General features: G+C 52.6%; 1 protein-coding gene across 1 annotated transcript in view; it reads right to left on the bottom strand.

The window, feature by feature from the left end:
* The window catches only part of DPP6 (dipeptidyl peptidase like 6), a 650,194-nt gene that overhangs the window by 223,153 nt on the left and 412,058 nt on the right, over positions 1-14,983 (bottom strand).

The raw sequence follows: 14,983 nt of genomic DNA, 5'->3' as shown, positions 1-14,983 counted from the left end.
AAATGGGGCGATTACAAGTTGCAAACACACAGATATAGTTCTTGTGGTCATTTTTAAATTACAAGAAAATCTGATTTCGCTTGTAAAAACAGTTTCTAAGAATGCACACATTATGAACATGGTGAGGCCCATGGACATCTGAGCTCAGGAGGAAAGCTCATTCTTTTATTTAGCTCAGCGTTGGGGAGACGTCCAGGTTCTGAGGTAGACAGTTAAGAAGGAACTTTTGGACGGTGTCCTAGAACACATCACAAGCTACTAAGGACAGCCAGGAAGTCTCAGGACTGAGACAGCTAGCATACCGATCACCTCTCCTGTCAGTGAGTGAGGGCGCTGGAGACCTAAGGCGGGTATTATACTCGGAAGGGAGACATCCTAAAATCAGCTTCACATGCCCTTGTAGGAACCAAGAGGAACCCGGGAGATCCAGTCTTCTCTCTGTGATTTCATAGCAATCCCATAGTTGGTATCTTCTAGAGCAAGACTTTTTGGCCAGTGGGAGCCCCCTCCCTCCTCTGTGGACACTCCTGGGGCCACGCAGTGATGGGGCGAGGTGGCGTGACTCACGGAGCCTGGTGAGAGCACCTCCATCTCCACCAGCGCCTAACGAGGGGCCTATGCCCGCAGAAAAGGCAGCAAGGGCTCCTGCTCTGTGGCCCTGGGCCCGGATCTGTCTGCAGCTGCTCTCCATTATCATTTGGGGGCGTAGATGTGGCTGAAAAAAATCATGGACCAGAGCCTGGTCGCTCCTGCATTCACATTCCGGCCGATGGATGAAAGCGTGCGTGCAAGCAGATGGGTGTTTGCAAAGCTTGCTGGTGTCTGCAATCCCGCCTCCTTGGACTCTGCTTCAAGCCGCTGGCCAGCTCCTCACACAGAGGACTGCGAACAGATGAGCCCCGCCCACACGCAAGCGGCAATGTCTGTCCTATCTGCTGGCCACCAAGATGTGCCCACGCAAACCAGTGAGGAGGGGAGACGCACAAGTGCAGTGGAAAAGACGGCCCCCCGGGCTCATGCAATGATGATTTTGACCTTGACTTTACCACCGGTGAGTCACAGAGCCGTGGGCAGTCAACCTCCCCTGACTGGAATCACCTTCCTCATCTTTGCATCTTGGGAAGGTCCACTGCAGCCCCGTGGTTCTGTGATGCCGTCAGCTGCGGGCATGAGATGTGGGGACTGGGATATCCAGGCGGAGAAGGTTCACTCTCAGAAGGGGAGTCGGCAGGCACAGGGGAGACCATCAGCACGAGGGGTCTGCCAACCCTCGCCCTCCTGCACACCGAATAAAACCATGATGTAGGAGAAACTCGGAGAACTGTCTCCCGTTTTCCCCTTTCTTGACCCTACAGCGTTCATGGGTTCTTTCATTCGTTCAATCAGTATTTGCTGCTTGTTTACGATCTGCCGGGGGTGGAGAGAAGCACTGGGCTGTTCCTGCCCGCGAGGAGCTGGTGGCTCGGGGATGGGAAGATGGGCACATGGTTGGCTGAGTTCCATGTGAGGTCTGGGGCATCCACAGAAGCTGCAGTGAAGAAGCTACATTTCTCAATGGAAGAGACCAGCCGCACAAAGTCGAGAAGGAGATCCAGACGGAGAGAAGAGCACGTGTGGTGGCCTGGGACCCATTTAACTGTGAGGAACAGAAAACCCTGGGCCAGTGGCTTCGACAGGACTGAGTTTTCCAGCATGAGGAGCCCAGAGGACGTGGCCTGCAGTGTGGCTTGATGGTGCCGTCTGGGGCCTGGGCTGTCTCTAGCTCTGCCACGGGCATGGTCCACGCTTGGCCCACATGCCTGTTGCCACGGCTTCGCTGAAATCAGGGCTGTGGGGGAGGGAGGGCCACTCTGGCTCTCTCTGGGGACAGCCAAGCTTTCTCAGGTGTCCCCGCTGTGTCTCCAGCACCGTGACTAGGGCATCCCGCCACCATGCGAGCCAGGGAAGTGCGTGTAAGCAGATGCCAGCAAGCAGGGAAGGGAACCGCAGCCAGTCTGGAAAAAGGCCTGTGCCCCAGGGTGGGGACTGGGTTCAACCACGCTCCATGTGACTCCTCATGTGTCCTCCCCTCGGTCATCACCCAGCTTCCTGCGACGCAGCACATGGCAGGACCCCACAGCATGCAGCCCGCCGTCCCCTGCTTCGTGCAAACCTCACCTACACATTTCTCCCTGGCCCTGGCTGCTCCTGGGGATGACAAGAGACAAAGGTCCTTCCTCTGTCCAGCCCCTGGACTTATGCCCATTCCCAGCCTTCACCCAGGAGCGTTCTCCGGTCTGGATCGCCTCTTCCTCTGTCCACTCTCTCTTCCTGCCCACAGCCGAAAACTCCAGCTGCCTGCAGAAGCAGAACCCCACCCAAATGTCCCCGCTTTGGGGTCCCGGCTCCCAGGCCCGGCCAGGACGCCGACCCCACCCAGCCTGACTGTTTCGTTCATTGAGTCACAGTCTCAAGGTCATCAGAGTTTCTGGAGACAGAGGGGCACCGTCCGCGAAGGCCCGATGGCGTTCCAGCGTCACTGTCATGAACTCAGCCCCATCGTCCACAGCTTGACCCGGCGTCCTGCATTTCCACGAAGCGACAAATAAGTTCTTGCAGCAAGACGCTCTAAGTGCGCACACGGGGAAGGCAGTAATGTTCCAAAGAAGCCCAAGATTCTCTCTATATCGGGTCATAAAAATATTCTCCTCTTTAAAACTCCCTTCAAAAGGTCACACGCTGTTTGTTGTCATTTGTTTGACATTCTAGAAAAGGCCAGCCTGCCAGGACACAGAACAGAGCAGCGGCCGCCCAGGGGCCGGCGTGGAGGAGAGCCACAGGACGGGATTTTCTGGGGCGATGCACGGCTCAGCATCCTGAGGGGTGCTGAGAATTCTACAGGCCTACAACAGGCCTAAAATCAGAGAACTGTACCCCAAAAACAAAAACCAAACCAAGACCAAGCCCAAAAAACCCTGTAAACATTTTAAAAAGAAAGAGAGAGAAAGAAAAATCCCATCTTTCCTCATATTATATAGAAGATCCTTCTACACTAAAATCGGAGAAGTCACCTAAGGGGGGCTGAGGCCGACCATGCGTGTCTCTGAGCCACCGGAGGGGACATTTCTGGGCTAATTACAAGGACGAGCTGCAGAACCTTCTTGAGCACTGATGATATTACAAGCCTCCTCGGGATGAAGGCCTTTAAGAGCTGCTCCAGAGGACACAGGCCTCACAGGCTCGGCTTAACTGAAGTGCATTTCGGAACCTTAACTCACGGAGGCTGAAACTGTGGTGGCCATGCCAGGCTGTGTGGACAAGGCAGGCCAGGGTCCACCCGACCCCCGCATGGGTGCTCAGGGGCTGGGCGAGGCCTGAGGGGTCAGGAGAGCCGCTGCCCTCCCGGCCTTGAAATGAGCACGTGCTGGCGCAGGGCCTGTGACATCCAAGGCCGTCAGGGAGGGCTTCGCCGTGGGGGTGGGGGCACCAGGGCAGGGTCAGAGCAGGTGCCTCCCAGAGAAGAAGACCCTGAGGCAGCCACAGCCCCGGACCGAGTGGACAGCATCCTCTGGCCCCGCACTCGCAACCTGCAGAATGGGAGAACAGCGGGACCTGCCTCCAAGGCGTGGGACAGCTGAGTACCGTGCGAGGCACACAGGAGGGGTGAGTGCAGAGGGATGAAGCAGAGAGGGTGACCTGGGAGCCTCTGTCTGGGTAGTGCTACTGCTGATGTGGACGGAGAGAGAGAATTCCAGCTTTGTGCTGTTTGGAGATGGGGAAGATCTGAGTAGACGCAGACACCTAACGTGTGGGGGCTGCGGCGACAGCCGGTGAAGGTCCAGGGCCAGGAACCCAGAGGTCAAAGCGCAGCAGGGGGGGCGAGGAAAGCACTGGGGGGGGGGCGGCGAGGCAGGGTTGGGGATGCCCCTCTCTCTCCCCCCCGACTGCGGTGGGTGACAACTATAGCAGAACATTCTAGAAACCTTGGTTCAGGTGAACAGAGCCATCATGAGAAACCTTGTACACCTGTCTCTGCTCCCGTCAGTACTCCGCAGAAGTGTGTCCAGCTGTGACCTGCTAACTAGCACAGGTTTTAGGTTTTCCACGTAATGCCCTCCGCCAGGTGGGCAATGCGACACCCGCATCCACTCAACTCCTCTGCTTCTGAAGCAGGCGCCTGACAAGACTGTTGTGACCAAGCACAGAGCGGGGGTGATGGCGCTTTTGGGAGGCAGCAGAACACGTTTGCAAATCTGCATTTGTTCACAGCAGGAAGACACAAAACCCACAGCTGTCCTTGAGGACGGCAAAGCAGTGGGGGACCAGGGCTCGCTTTCCTGTTATCCCAGGGAGCAGCCCCAGGGCAGAAGACCTGATCCTGCCTCTTGGCAGAAACGTGCCGGGCACCCAGGCAAGACCCAGAAATGCTGGACAGAGCACGAAGGGCAGGCAAAGGGAGGGCATAGGTGGCTTTCTAAGTCACCTTGGGACATTCTGGGAGACAAGAGAATAAAAACAAGGTGACACGTATAACCAGGGCATCAAACAAGCCCAATCACTCCGTCGGGCAGCGCTCACCCCGCCTTCAGCACCCCTGTCCTCGCTCGCTTCTCGTCCACTGGAGCCTGACTTTCCCTCCCCTGGTCCCTGAGGCTGCTGAGCGCACAGAGCACACAGCGGGGAGGCGGGCAGGGCTGGCAGTGGTGCGCAACCTCTCCAGGGTTCCTCCTGGTCCTCATGGCTTCCCAGCCCCCTCCCTCCCTTGTGCATGGGGAGACACTCCAGGTTCAGAAGTCGCTCCCTGGCTCTCATGCTCCTAACCCTTCCTGGATTTTCACTCCACGACCCTCTTCCTTCAGGGGTCCAGGGGGAATGCACACTTACATATGAGGGAATGGACTGGCACGGAGGACCTGTCTCCTCCTTTCCCACCTGCCCCTTTGCTCCTCGTGGCACACTGGGCCCACCACCTCCCCTCCCCACCTGGTGACCACCGGCAGAGGCCGTGACTGACACTTAAGCTGGATGACTCAAAGGGCAGTTTGCCAACAGCACCCCTTGACCTGGCTTTTAAGAACACCCCGTGGTCTCGGGCATGTCAAAACTCCTGGTTCATTTGGAGCAGGGAAATCAAGAAGAAGTGATTATTTTGACATCATGTAGATTAAACTGTGGGACGATTTCACTAATTCTCTCCTCTCTTCTCATCCGTCATCAAAGAACCCACCAAACCCACTCATGAATTTCTGTCCATGTTAAGAAAATAAAAGGTTTTCCTTCTTTTGATAATTAATTATCTTTGGTAGCTGTGGTGGCAGCCAAAAAAAAATTAAAAATTCTGAAAGCCCAGAATGAGTGGGTTAGGTGGATTGCTTGATTCTGGAATGAGGCCTGCTGGGGCTCCCTCCACTCTGAAGGATGACTATCTTTCCAGTTTATAATTTCTTAATTATATAACAGATTGCAGAGATGTTGGAGGAATAACACCGCCCACTCCTACTCTCTGTTCCCCACCTCTGATGGAGACATCGACTCTCCCTTCACATGCACCACACACACACACACACACACGCACACACACACGTGTGCACACATGCATGCATGAGGGCACACGGGAAATCCTGCAAAACCAAGCCATCTGATGTCTGTTACATTGGCTCCACTGTCCAGCAGAGGCGAGACACTGAAAGGCCCAGGGTAGCACCCAATTTAAGGCTCATTCAAGCAACTCATCACTTCTGCTCATTAATTTCTGCAGATTCAAAAACTGTGGTTATGGACTTGGCTGGAAGTTCCCTCGTAGCAGATGTGTCAGTAAAACTTGCCAGGCCCTGACGTTCACGTGCATTATCACATGACCGAGGAACCCTGAACACGTCCTCTCCCATTTTCAGGCTTTGTCCTACAGGAGTGCGCAGGAGCAAAGCAACCCCGTAAGACGGGAAAAGACCGCTGGAAAATTAAAACCTACTATTCAGCAGAATACGAAACTACAAGGCACTCTTTCTATCACACACAGAGCGTAGCCTGGGGTTTTTCAAATTATATGGCTTCCTCATTGTGGAGAATACTAGGAAAAAACTGGGAAAAAAATTTTTGAACCAAAAATTACACTCTGAGAAGTCTATCTGTTCTCATAAACATAGTAACTTCAGTTGCCTTTGAGAAAAGCAGAAACGTGTCCTGACCTGTTTCCGAAACGGGCTGTCTCATTTACTGCTGAACTAGCGCGGCCGTGGGTAGGTATCGTTGGAAATACTCTGGACAGCATCTCCGTGGAACATTTTGCTAAACCATTTTCCTTGACGGCAGTTGGAACCCAAGATCACGGACGGAACTGGCCCGAGCTCCCAGTGATGAATTCCTTCCAGTTTTTAGTAACAGAAAAAAATGCTCCAACTACCGAGTAGAGATCATGATCTCCGTGAAAGTCTCTGAGCCCTAATTGTTGTTCCGAAGGCCCTGGCAGCTCCGTCCTACATGAATCAGCTTTGCGTCTCTGCGCGTAATTGCCGCTAACGAGCTCACCCACAGTAATGGACCGCTAAGTTGGAACCGAGGAACGGATCTTTCAGGAAGAATTTGAGTCATTTTTCCTCCTTGCTACATTACAATGATGGCTGTTCATAAGAGAAGCAATTAAGTATTCTCTATTTAATCCCCCGCCGTGTCACTCAGCAAACCTCATTTCCATGCACATTTCCTCATTTCTTTTATTACCAATGACACAGACCTCCCTCATTCCTCGGGATGACTCAGAGACCGGCTCAGGCCGGTGGCCTCCAGGAGGAACTGCTGCTCACCTGGGGAAACTGAGGCCACCGCCATCTCCTTCAAGCTGCTCACCGTCCCGTCTGAGCCTCTGCCTCGCTTCTCCGACCTTCCACGCCGTGGCATTCCCTGAAACGCCTGCCTATGGTTCGCAGCCACGTGTGTCCTCCGTCCCTGCTGGGAGGGCGGCCCCGTTTTGCCACAGCTGCCCCTGTCCTTCCACCTGTGCTCACAGCCCTCGAAACCTCAGACTCCCAACCCTCTTCCTTCTGCGGCCCCGCCTGGCCCCACTGCCCTCCCCCACCCCGTGAGTCTCCATGGCTCCTCCCGAAAATCACGCCTTCCCCAAAACACTGTTTAACTCCCGATTTCCCTCACCTGCCAGATTTCCAGCCCCAGCTGGTACCGAACACCGGACCCCAACGAACCTGTTGACCCACCAGCGGTCAGGTGGGCGGCTGGCTTTCCTGCTGCCTGAGACTCCCAGCTCCCTTCAAGCCACACTCCCTCAGACCCCCCCACGCCTCTGCTGTCACTGTCACAAGTAACCTTATCTCACAACTTACAGGGAAAACAGAAAATGCCTCAAAAGAAACTCAGTGATCCTCTCGCCACTCTAAGATGTCTTCAGTCGCCTCCTCCTTCCTTCCTGAACCACACGGAGGGGCCCTTTCCCAGAAGCCAGATGTTCTGGAGAGGACACAGGGAGTTCAAAGGCCCTGGGGTCGGCACATTAGAGCCACAGAGAGAAGGCCTCTATGGCCAGACAGAGCAGGTGGAGAAGGACATGCAGGTCCCAGGCCTCTGCAGACACCAGCCTCCCACCAGTCTGTGCTGAAAGCCACAGGCCCAGGGGACCGACCTGACCTTATTTCAGTCAGAAATAGCATCTGCCGCCTGTGGAAACCAGCCCGGAGAGGGAGGAAGAGGAGCGGCAGAGAGACCGAGGCTACTGAGGCTACTGAGGCTCCCGAGCAGCGGTCAGCTTGCGGTGCTGAGAGGGGAGAGGCTTCCTGGCACTCGCAGCCCACGGCACACGGCCACACCCACCCGTGCTGCAGGCCCCGCCTCCTCGCAGGGCTCCTGGTGGATCTTCCACGTGGGGGGACGTGCAAGCAGCCTCCTCTGCGGTTCGACCCCACAACCAGGGCGTCAGGCACCCCACGGAGCCTGTACTCAAAGTGTGCGTCTTCAAACTTTCTGATCCATGCGCTATTTCAAGGATCCTAGACCCGCCCCCTTGCATCTCTCACACACACACACACACACACACACACACACGCGCGCGACCTCAACAATGTTTGCATTTGGTTGAGAAAAACACCACTGTTTGAGCCACGGATTTCTAAGCTGTTTTATGCTTTTAAATTTAGCTCCAGGGGTGCCTGGGTGGCTCAGTGGGTTTTTTGGCTCAGGTCATGATCTCAGGGTCCTGGGATCGAGCCCCGCATTGGCCTCTCTGCTCAGTGGGGAGCCTGCTTCCCCCTCTCTCTCTGCCTGACTGTCTGCCTACTTGTGATCTCTTTCTCTGTCCAATAAATAAATAAAATCTTTAAAAAAATTTAGCTCCAAAACCTGAAGAGAAAGGCACATAGACAAAACACCCAAATTGTGTGCATATGTTTTGAACCAGCTTTGTGTTAAAACCATACAACTATAAAAAATAATAAACTAAAAGATGCTAAGAGCCTATCATTTCAAAACAGTAAAAAAACAACCAAACTTCCAGGGGAGGAAGAACTTATGCCCGGTCGGTGACACCAGACAGGCGGCTCCCGAGGAGCGGAAACCCACGCCGTCTGCCTTACGGAGGCCTGGCCCTCGTGTGGTTCTGCAGGGACAGGGCTCTGCTGGACTTTTACGAGCGTGCGGAACCGTGTGCAGAGCACTCCGAGAGGTGCTGAGTGCAAACAGGTGCTCAAAACCCGAATGACACTGTTTAGTCGTTGAATAGAGGACGCGGCCGGCAGATAACCGGGCCTTAGGCAGTTACTAGCCCACTCTCAGGGTGCTCACACAGCAGTGTGGGCAATCTCCTGCCCAGATCCTGCTAAAGCAAAGACGGTTGGAATGGAGACAGTGGATCTGATCACAGAATAAAGAGGGTAAGGGCTGGGCGTACTCCCAGGCGACAGGGCGGCCGTGGGCCCTGGATAGGGGCGGCTGCAGCAAGGCCTGACCAAGGCTCACTCTTCCATGTCCGCCAGCGGCTGCGGATGGAGACAGGGGGCTCCCTGCGATGCTGGCATCAGCCCTCACACCTGGAAACGCAAGGCGATTCCTCCAGCGAGAACCGCTGGCCACCGCGCATTCCCAGAGACAGGCCCAGAAAAGGCTCTCAGATAAAGTGGAAAGATCTAGTCCAACAGCCCAAGAATTAAGAAGCACGTCTCCCTTAGACACCCCGGGCAAAGACTTCATTCGGTTCTTCCCAGCGAGAAGGAGTGTGCCAAGAACCACGGGACCACGCGACAACCATGGCTGTATTCGCTGCAGGAGGTCATCTCCCGGAATGACGTAAATTCATCTGCAGCACAGTTAGTCCCTGAATATGGGACCAACGATTTGCCGCTAATCCCTTATGTTTATAAAACTTCACAGATGTAGGTGATGGGTGACCCCACCTGACAGGTGCACGGCCGATTCAGGGCACGGTCACCCCACCAAACGTGCTTGGTCAGGACTGTCCAAGCTTTATCTGAGTTAGAAGATCACAGTCCCTCAGGCGGCATGCGTGGGTGACAGGGCCTCACCCCGAGGGCAGGAGCAGCACAGGAAATGATCAAATGGGAAGCTGCTTCAGACTTCTGCCTTGAAAAGCCCAGCATCACCTCCCCCTTTCTCAGATTGGAGCTGGATAAACCTGGGCGCAGGGAAGCAGGGGCTAGAAGCTGGACATGACCCCTCTCTCCGACAGGGAACAGGGTCCGGGAAGCTCAGGGACTGGGCGCTTCGTGCTGTGACACCGGCTTTTACCACTTCCCTTGAGGAAAAACAGAGATGGCAGAAGGTCTACAAGTTTTCAGTGTTGGAGGCTCAGGAAGGCTCTACGACCCACCATCCACATTTAGAATAGCAAATTACCTGATTAATTTCCCCAACGAGTAAGTGGTGTCATCATTAACTACTAATATATAATCCGTAGAAGAACAAAAGAACATAACTATTTCTTTGTATGCTTTCCCTTTCCAGCACAAAACTTTAAAAGCTCTCTAAGATACGTACCAGGAAACCACGAGAAATATGTCCATGTTTAATGACCTAATGATTTCTCCCTGCATTCTAATTTTATTGCTAAATTTGAGATTCTGGAGGTAGTATATATAAAAAAAGAGTAAGTTTTCACTTGGGCTCCTAAGAGGATCGTTGTTAACACCGAGCTCCCATGGATATATGCTGCAACTTTATGCCACCAAGTTTGAAAGTAGAATAAAAATAAGATAATAAAAGGGATTACACAGAGGAGAATCCACTCCGTATCAGGATCTGGGAGAGGCACCTTCTGACATGAATCAGTTAATTGCAGGGTGACCCAGACAGGTGGGTTATTCCATCATCAGTCCCCATGATATCCCCAAGTCACTAATGAACGACACAGTATCCCCACTTCTCTGATGAAAATTAAAGTGCTTTGGTCCCCCTCGGTCATCAGCAAGCCTCTCGAAGAGGAGTGATGACTGCCCGGTGTTCCTGTCCCCAGCCCAGCCCTCCCCAGGCTTCTCCAACTTCTCGGCACTCGGGGCTAGGGAAGAAAGTGGGTGATTACCCCCGCAGGTGTCCTGCGTTCCTTAGCATGATGCAGGACCTTCTAGGGCCCCATAGATGGGGGAAGCATACTTCCCTACACACGGTGTGCCGGGCAGCGTCTGAAGGGCTCCCAACGACGCCCACTGCCCGCACCTGCTCCCTGCGGAGTCCCCTCGCCTCACGAGAGGGCTGAGCCCAGGGACGTGTTTCTCACAAACAGAATGCAACCGGGAAGGCCTGGCTGACATCAGGACACAAGCGCTGGGCGTGCTGTCTCCCCGACGCCCCAGGCTCAGCCTGTTTGCTGCTCTGACGCGTCCGAACGCCCCAGCCTGCGTGTGGGGAGCCGGCCTGAGCACCAAACGCAAGAAGATGATCTCGAGCCAGCGATGGGGGGATATGGGAGATTAAAAAAACCCAAAAAACCTGAAACAAAAAAACTGTCTTTCTCTGAGTAGCTGACAATGCAAAAATGGGCAAATAAGGGCGCCTGGGTGGCTCAGTGGATTAAGCTTCTGCCTTCGGCTCAGGTCATGATCTCAGGGTCCTGGGATCAAGCCCCGCATCAGGCTCTCTGCTCGGCAGGGAGCCTGCTTCCCCCTACCCTGCCTGCCTCTCTGCCTACTTGTGATCTCTGTCTGTCAAATAAATAAATAAAATCTTTAAAAAAATGGGCAAATAAAACCAGTTAATGTCAAACAAGTAGGAAATGACCCCAACATTGCCATTCGTCTGAAAAAATGAGAGGAAGCACACACAACTGCGCTGATAAAATTAACCTTAAACGATCCTCCCTTCAACTCTTCTTGTCCTCCAGACACGGCCTCCCTACCCGTATCCAAACTTCTGGACCATCTGTCCTTGTTCCTCATTCTCTCCCGGCCCCCTCCGCATGCGGACCGCCCTACCCAGCCCGTCCCCTCGAGCTTGCTGGTGCTCGTTGGGTTGGCCCACCCTTCGGTGATGGAGGACAGAGGCTGTGGGACGATGCTCCCTCTTGCAGCCCCCCAGGAGACTTCCAAAGTGCACAAGGCTCCACAGAAGGTCCAAGGGCATCCAGAGCAAGCTGGTCACGACGGTGACCCATCCTGCGGCCGAGAGGACTTCAGCATCTTGTGGATGGCACCTCTGGCCGCAAGGAGGAGAGAGGTCACCTGCAGAGAAGGAAGCCCTGCCTGGGGGCTGAGCCCAGAGCTGCCACAACTTCCAGATGCCTTTCCCTCCCCTTGGGAGCATTTCCTTTCTGTTACACACATGATAAGATGCTTTGTTGCCTTTCCTCCTGCTGCTCAGCCTCTCTTCTTACTCGCTGGAAGATTCATCCTTGATAATCTTTACGACATATCCAATTTCTGCAGGGCCCAGTCTCAAGCCTTCTTCACTTCCATACCCTCCCCGCCATGGTCCCCGTGGGCGACGCCAATCATGCCCATGATTGTATTTTCCCCCTTTAAGTTAATTACTTCGAGGATTTTCTCTATTCCAGACACTGCTTTGGAAATTCACACCCATCTTTCCGGTTACCGACTTGTAAATTGTAAACTCTTATGAAAACCCCAGAGTCCCTTGAAGCTCAGTAGCAAAAGCAAACCCGTGAACAGCTCCAGATTCTGCTACCCTCCCTGCAGCCCCAAACCCAACGGGTGGACCCCGTCTTCCTTCTAGCCTCACTGGGCTCTCTGTACCTCTTCTCCACCACACACCTTCAGGCCACAAGGACTCCATGTCCAGCTGAGGATTCGACGCCTCCTGGAAGCCTTTCTAGGTCTACCTAACCGGGCCGAATCCTTTTGTCTGATGCTCAGGAAACTCAGCAGTTCTGTGTGGCCTGGTTTGCACGCTTCCACGACTACAGTCCAGGCTCCGTGGTGCAAATAGCGTATCTTTTCTGCACACAGTAAGTGCCTGTTTTTGTTTTTGTTTTTGATAAAAAAGTAACTGGAGGCATCACCGTGGGCTAGAAGAAGCTCGAATCTTGCTGAGGAAAGACTCCACGTCCAGGCCCTGGCGAGGGACACTGTCGTCGGGGCCCCCGTGTCTGCCAGCTAAGTGTCCCCCGTGTGCTATCACAATCGTCCCCACGGCAGCATGGCTAGATACACACTGACCCCCGTTTAAGGCAAGAAGCCGGGCTCAGTCTGCTCTGATACGCACTTGAGCCTGGCGACATCCCACTTGCACGTCCGCCGTGGGCAGTCAGCAGAGAGAAGCGGGCTCAGAGGGGTTACCGTTTTCCCAATGCAATGTGCGGCATTTGGATTTGGGGGAGAAGCTGTGACCCGATATTTTATTTTTGCGCATGTTTTGCACATGTTTTATTGCACATGAAACATTTATTCTATCGTGAAACATTATTCTATCAAAGGAGAGATGCCTGGTCATTAGACAGTTGGTTCCTACAAAAATAATTTTTTTATGATCGTCTTTGCCATGAAGAGTTGAATGAGTTCCTAGAAAGAAGGTATCCTGGCTGCCTTTGAAACAGACAAATAAGATCGTGATAAACACGGTCCCAAAGACAGAACTCCAGTTCCCTTACCATTAGATGGGAATCCCTTGTTGTGATACCCTCTTGGGGAACACTGTACAGCCCTCCTGAGAATATAAAAAAATCTCAAAACATCCTGCAGTAAAGAAACTTATTTAATTTTACTTAAACTAGAGTTCTTAACTGTATTTGAATATGAGACTTTTTTCTTTTTCTTTTTTTTTTTTAGGACATCCGGGGATAATCATATTGACACTGAAAACAAAGTTGGAAGTCCTGCTTTGTTCTACTTCCTCCGCTATTAGAGACCGAGACCCTCCCCTTACAACCGGGGGCCCTTTTCTAAAAGTATCTGCCTCTCGGTTTACCCAGCTAGGCAGTGATTCCTGAAACCCAGCTCCCAGTCTCCTTGGCGGAGACCCTACTAGAGGACTAACGCGTCCCGCAGAGCAGAACCCTGGCTTAATGTACGAGGGGAACTGCTCACTCCTTGAAAACCAGGGAGGGTGCTGCTTTGATTCAAGTACCCATTTTGACAGATTTTTTTTTTTAACGTAGCACGCACATTTTCCACACTCGAATTATTTTTGTTGTTCACTAAATCCACTCTGAATGTCTTCTATTTTTCCTCGGTTGAGGAAAGAAATGACACAATCCTACTCTGAAGGTGAACGGACGCTGCGTGGAGAGAAAGGGTTCTCCCAAGGTTCTTGTTTCCCGCGTGTGTTCTGTACGGTGGAGGCTCACATTCAGCAAAGAATTCTTCCCCGAAGCAGCCAGCACTTGGAAGGGGAGCCCCAGGGCGCTCTTGCAGAAGGAGCGTGGGGGAAAGACAAGGAAAAGTGGTGAGGTCCACCACACACAGAACCACAGAACGTGGATGGGCCCACATGCTTCCATGGAGCACGTGGGAGAGGACAATCTGGGAGAACAAATAACTAAACATTGTTCTGAAGGCTTCCAGAAGCAGGAAGCTCCCATCGCAGGGGTGCTCCTATTGTTAAAAGATGGTCTGGAGTAAGAGGACCCGAAATCTGTCTTTCTATGCTTTTCTCACTTGGGTGTTGGCCGTGTCTTCCCGAGAACCCTAGGACAAAGCCATAACCTCATCCCCATGAAAGTCCTTCAAGGATCTGCTGATTTTTTTCTCTTATTCAAGGGTAGAGATTATATTTTTGGTAGTTTCCATGAAAGGACCAGAAGCACGCAGTGATCCATGTACAAATCCGTGTGCTGGAAGCTTAAAGAGGCGAGTGCTAGGGCTGGGCGTAGGACATGCAGAATCACAAGGCTAAAAGTTGCCTTTTACCATATCCACCCCACTAACCATCCCCAATCCAACAGATAAAGATGACCAGCGATTCCACAGGATGTGGGTGGGAACCATGAAAACTTTTACATATGGACATTAAAAAAAATTAGAAAATGGAAAAGTGGAGGTGGAGTTTTTTTTTTTTTTTAAAGATCTACATTTCAATGGAAAAAAAAATGAAAGTTTCCAATAAATAATCCAGTAGTCAAATAACTCTTAAAAGAAAGTCTAAAAATTCTAGGACTGAACTCGCATCTCCACGTAAACCAGCCTGCCGGCAGCTTCCCTGGGGTGTGACGCCACAAGCTTGCCCTCCTCTTGCCAGGACAAGAGCCTCTCAAGCCCACCGGGACACTCTTCAGGCTGGGATGACGATGCAGGTCCCCTGAGAGCTCACAGAAGCGTGACAACACTCTGGACAGAATGGTCTCAGAAGAACATGAAAGGCAGTAGAAGTCTATCTCTTACTTACTGGAGACTAAAGTTCCAGAAACGCACATTTCTAAAGTTGCTAATCTCTTGTAAGCTGAACATCTGCTTCCCTTACACAAATAAATTTCACCTTCTAGCTCATTTAAAATTAAGGAGCCAAGATGAATTTTAAAATATGAGCCTGTTAAAAGACAAAAAGAAAAAAAAAAAAAAAGAGCTAGTTTTAGGCTGCCGCTAAAGCCCAGGGTGAGATT

The sequence above is a fragment of the Lutra lutra genome, chromosome 11 (genome assembly GCF_902655055.1).
Source record: "Lutra lutra chromosome 11, mLutLut1.2, whole genome shotgun sequence".
NCBI lineage: Eukaryota > Metazoa > Chordata > Mammalia > Carnivora > Mustelidae > Lutra > Lutra lutra.
This window is presented reverse-complemented; position numbering and strand designations above follow the sequence as displayed.